Here is a 6,000-nt window from a genome sequence, read left to right as displayed (position 1 = left end):
CAAGAATTGGAGTCAGCAAGACTCGCAGACTTTCCATATGAACTGAGTCAAATTGGCATTTGAATGCAACAGCTCAGCTCCTTACATCTGGCTGTATTGCAGATCACTTTCGCTGTGGGACTGCCTCCAAACAGGACCTAATCAAAGGTACTTTTCCAATTTCTTGTCTTTTCCACCATCTTTTTGGTCTCAAGAGAATTACAAAGAAGGGGAGTGGAAGACAAGATTTTAAAAAAATGGTCTTTGTGCAAGTATTGACTAAACTCACAGAGACAGCTTCTGGTGTGGTTTGGCAAAGTAAATCAGAATAAAATCCCTTGCTGTAAAACGAGTCAGACTAAATTACATCCCTGGAGCCAAGTCAAAATGGAATCAGCAGAGATTTTCTTCTAGCAGCCGGCGATGAGCACAGGGTGATAATGCCCAGCACCAAGTCTGTTTTGGACATCTTACTAATACACCAGAAGAGTCAAGATACCAACCTCCATGCTTTCATTCTGGTTCCTTTCCCAAAAGGAAGCCGGAGAAAAGCAAGTAAAACTAGGACTTAGAACAAGTAAAACAGAGCCGCATCTGCTGGAGTATCCCACTTCTCCTGAGATCTGTGAGTTATTCCTTGCAATTTAATTAAGAGGGATTTGGGTTAAATCTGTTGGCAGTGAACCCGATTCTGATCTAAGCTCAGGCAGCTACCTGTCACATGGCCTTGGCCATGACAGTATATGTCCCTGTACCTTGGCTTATCCAGATACAAAGTGTGGATTACACTGCCCTAGTGAGAAAGGCATGGAACAGGCCCACTCGGTTCATTAGTGTCTGTAAGACACCAACAGAGATGGAAGAAAAGGGTAAAGTATAACTCCGTAAGTGCACGGGTCTATTGAAATAAATGGGAGGGCTGCCATGGAGGATACAGAATCAGAGCTTTAGGGGCCAACATATTAGGGGCCAACATATTAGGGGCCATTTGCCGAGGCGATCGGCTCCGGGGCAGACGCGTTCTGCGGCGGAGCGGGGGATCGGGCCAGGCAGGGCTAACTTTCCGGCATCGAGCCGACTTCAGGGAGCCGCCAGGAGCCGGCAGCCCTCGTGAGGGAGGCTGACGAGGCGAAGGCGGAGCCAGCAGCGTCCCCTCCCCGGCCGTTCAAAAGCAGCCCCTAGGGAGCGCGAGCGACCAGGAGCGCGGCGAACAGGACGTGGCGCGTCAGAAGGGAGTGGCGCGGCAGTTCGCGCAGGAAGGGCGGAGAGCAACACCCTCCCACACGAGCACCTGTTAACGACAGTCGTTAGCAAGGTGAGAATGGTCTCCACCAGGCACGGAGCGCTCTGCAGGAGGTCGGTACACACCCAGACCGACTGCCTGTTAAGGAATGCAGCGGTTCAGGTCAACGGATGCAGGGAGTGTCAGAGCCTGCTGCTGCCATCGGCAGGAGGCAGAGACGCTGCGTGTGTTAGGTGTGAGCAAGTGGATGACCTGATCCGCATGGTGGCGGAGCTCAAGGAGGAGGTGGAGAGGCTGAGGGCCATCAGGGAGTGTGAGCGGGAGATAGACTTCTGGAGCAACTCCCTGCAGGGCCTCAAGGAGAGGTACCGGGGTGAGACACCCCAAATGGGGGTGGACACCCTGCCCAGTCGCCGTCGGGCAGAGGGAGGGGATCTGGGAGCTGAGGAGAAATGGAAACAGGTCCCTGCTCGACATCGCAGGCGATGCCCTCCTCTTCCGACCCCACCTTCCCAGGTGCCCTTACAAAACAGGTTTGAGGCCCTGGAGAATGAGAGATCAACAGAGACTGAGGAAGAGGTAGAAAGTGTCCCCAGGAGGACTCCTAGGGTGAGGAGGTCAACTCCACACATCAGGACTGCCTCCACCAAGAACGAAAGAAGGGTGATTGTTGTGGGTGACTCTGTCCTTAGGGGAACAGAGGGCCCTATTTGTCGGCCTGACCCTACCCGTAGGGAGGTCTGCTGCCTCCCTGGGGCCAGGGTCAGGGACATTGCCAAGAAGGTCAAGCACCTGGTACGGCCCACTGACTACTACCCGCTATTGGTCTTTCAGGCTGGTAGCGATGAAGTAGCAAAGAGGAGTCCAAAGGCGATCAAAAGAGACTTTAGGGATTTGGGGCGACAACTTAGAGGTTCAGGCGCGCAGGTTGTGTTTGCCTCTGTCCTTCCGATAGGGGGGATGGAAGCTGAAAGGTGCGCTGTTCGCATAAACTCGTGGCTTCGTGACTGGTGTGACCGGCACAACTTTGGGTTCTTTGATCACGGGAAGGTCTATGCTACACCGGGCCTGATGGCACCGGATGGGATGGGCCTCTCTCGGAGAGGGGTAAGGATCTTGGGTCAGGAGTTGGCAGGGCTGATAGATAGGGCTTTAAACTAGAGTCGAAGGGGGAAGGGGCTAAAACCAGGCACGCCGGTGAAGACCTAAGGGATGGTACGCTAGAATCAGAGGGGCTGTGTGCCAGTGAGGTCCTTCGGTTCGATCCACGAGGTGCTGAGTGTAAGGAGACGCACCTGAAATGCTTCTACACGAACGCACGCAGTATGAGGAATAAAATGGATGAGCTAGAAGTCCTGGCCCAGTCCCGCAACTACGACATCATCGGCATAAGCGAAACCTGGTGGGATGAGTCCTGTGACTGGGGTGTTGCGATAGACGGTTACAGGCTCTTCAGGAGGGACAGGCAGGGTAGGCGAGGTGGTGGGGTGGCGATGTATGTGAAGCAGGAGCTGGACTGTGTGGAACTTCAGGTCGGCGATGGCAAAGTTGAGAGCCTCTGGGTAAGGATCAAGGGACGAACGAATAAAGGGGATGTCGTTGTGGGAGTCTATTACAGACCGCCTGGCCAGGACGATAGCGCCGATAACTTATTCTTTACAGAACTAAGAGAGGCCTCGAGATTAACTCCCCTTGTCCTTATGGGGGACTTCAACTTGCCAGACGTTAACTGGGAGTGCCACACGGCTGACACGAGCAAGTCCAGGAGGTTCATGAAGCACCTAGATGATAACTTCTTGGTGCAGGTGCTAACGGAGCCAACTAGGAAAGGTGCCCTCCTAGACCTGTTGCTAGAAAACAGAGAGGGTCTGGTGGGAGATGTGGTGATTGGTGGCCGCCTCGGTCATAGCGACCATGAAGTGGTTGAGTTCAAAATTTACGGTGACAGAAGGAAAAGTGCCACCAAAACCTCATCCCTAGATATGGGGAAGGCGGACTTCAGGCTGCTCGGGGAACTAGTCAGCAAGGTCCCCTGGGAAGCTGCTCTTGAAGGCCTTGATGTCCACCAGTGCTGGTCACTCTTTAAGCGATGCCTCCTAGAAGCACAAGATCAGGCGATTCCTAAATATCGCAAGTCAGGCAGGCGGGGCAGGAGGCCGGCGTGGCTGACCAGGAACATTCTAATGGAGATTAGGCGGAAACAGAGAGTGTTTCGCTACTGGAAGGAGGGCCGGGTGACATGGAAAGAATACAGGGATGCTGCTCGTGTCTGTAGGAAGAAAATTCGTGTGGCTAAAGCACACCTAGAGTTGAAGCTGGCTGTGTCTGTGAGAGAAAATAAAAAGGGTTTTTTTAGATATGTGAATGGAAAAAGGAGAACTAAAGAATACATAGGGCCGCTCCTTGACAGGGAAGGTCTTCTCACAGACGATGACATAGGCAAAGCAGAGACGCTTAACGCCTTCTTTGCCTCTGTCTTCAATGCCGATGATGGGCTTCGGGACCCAGGGTGCCCCGAGCTGGAGGACCGGGACGGTGGGGATGACAAACTCCCGACCGACCCTGAACGTGTGCGGGATCTGCTACTCCACCTGGATCCCTACAAGTCCATGGGTCCGGATGGGATTCATCCCCGGGTGCTGAAGGAGCTGGCGGACGTCATCGCGGAACCTCTCTCAATTATTTTTCAACGATCCTGGGAGTCTGGAGAGGTCCCGGTAGACTGGAAGCTGGCAAATGTTGTGCCGATTTTCAAGAAGGGTCAGAAAGAAGACCCTAGCAATTACAGGCCTGTCAGTCTCACGTCAGTGCCTGGTAAAATCATGGAGAAGATGGTTCTCGAACGTATTGAGGCGCACCTGGGGGACAAAGCAGTCATTGGTCCCAGCCAGCATGGGTTTGTGAAGGGTAGGTCCTGCCTAACTAACCTGATTTCCTTTTATGATAAGATCACCCGTATGGTGGACCAAGGGAAACCAGCTGATGTGATTTTTTTGGACTTCAGCAAGGCTTTTGACACGGTTTCCCATAGGATCCTACTGGACAAAATGTCCAGCATACAGCTAAATAAAAACATCATACGATGGGTGAGCAATTGGCTAACGGGCAGGGCCCAAAGGGTTATGGTGAATGGGGCTGCGTCAGGCTGGCGGGCGGTCACCAGTGGGGTCCCTCAAGGCTCCATTTTAGGGCCGGTACTTTTCAATATTTTTATAAACGATCTGGATGTAGGAATAGAAGGCATTTTGAGCAAGTTTGCTGATGACACCAAACTTGGAGGAGTTGTGGACTCGAATGAGGGTGGAAAGGCCTTGCAGAGGGATCTGGATAGGTTGGAGAGCTGGGCGATCGCCACCCGCATGAAGTTCAATAAGAGCAAGTGCCGGGTCCTGCACCTGGGACGGGGAAACCCTGGCTGCACGTACAGACTGGGCGATGAGACGCTGGAGAGCGGCCTAGAAGAGAGGGATCTGGGGGTCGTGGTAGACAGCAAGTTGAATATGAGCCGGCAGTGTGCCCTGGCAGCCAGGAGGGCCAACCGTGTCCTGGGGTGCATCAAGCACGGCATCGCTAGTAGGTCGAGGGAGGTGATTGTCCCGCTCTACTCTGCGCTGGTGCGGCCTCACCTCGAGTACTGTGTGCAGTTCTGGGCACCACAGTATAAAAAGGACATGAAACTGTTGGAGAGTGTCCAGAGGAGGGCTACGAAGATGGTGAAAGGCCTGGAGGGGAAGACGTACGAGGAACGGCTGAGGGCACTGGGCCTGTTCAGCCTGGAGAAGAGGAGGCTGAGGGGAGACCTCATCGCAGTCTACAACTTCCTCGTAAGGGGGTGTCGAGAGGCAGGAGACCTTTTCTCCATTAACACCAGCGACAGGACCCGCGGGAATGGAGTTAAGCTGAGGCAGGGGAAGTTTAGGCTGGACATCAGGAAGGGGTTCTTCACAGAGAGAGTGGTTGCACACTGGAACAGGCTCCCCAGGGAAGTGGTCACTGCACCGAGCCTGACTGAATTTAAGAAGAGATTGGACTGTGCACTTAGTCACATGGTCTGAACTTGGGTAGACCTGTGCGGTGTCAAGAGTTGGACTTGATGATCCTTAAGGGTCCCTTCCAACTCAGGATATTCTATGATTCTATGATTCTATATTTTGGCAAATTGTAATCCTAAGAGGGGGCTAGTTTTTGTGTGATAATTCCTTGGACATATCCCTGAAGCTTTGTCACAAGATGAAATGCTGCTTTATAATGCACAGCTGGAAATACCTTATCCCCTTATAGATTTCTTCTATTGCCTGATACTTCCTACAGCATCATGCACTATACTGTATAGTAAATCTCTCCTCCATCAGACAGACAGATACAAAACAGAAAGTGATTTATTATTCTGTCCTATTATGCCTGTTTCATAGAAACTAATTATTCTGCATTGTTGTATTAGATACTTTAAGAAAGATTACATTTTCTTACTTTTGGCTGATAAAAAAAATTAAATCCATCAGTTTTCCTAAACACATTAGAGTAAAGACAGAATTTCTGTTTCTAATTATTAATCAGTCGGATTTGAGGACACAGAATATTTGACTTAAGCTCAATATATGCACGAACAATGTCCCAATATCACATTTTGTATTGAAACAATTTTTCACTTTATTAAAGTCTTTAGGAGAGGAACCCAAGCTGCAGCTCTTGCTCAAGGTCGTGGGAGCTTAATGCAGTCTCGTCGGTGTAACAAAGCTTAAACGTTATCTTCAACTTTACAGACACTACAGGCATCT

Source organism: Anas platyrhynchos, chromosome 13 (genome assembly GCF_047663525.1).
Source record: "Anas platyrhynchos isolate ZD024472 breed Pekin duck chromosome 13, IASCAAS_PekinDuck_T2T, whole genome shotgun sequence".
In the NCBI taxonomy this organism is placed as follows: domain Eukaryota; kingdom Metazoa; phylum Chordata; class Aves; order Anseriformes; family Anatidae; genus Anas; species Anas platyrhynchos.
Note: the sequence above shows the minus strand (reverse complement) of the source record.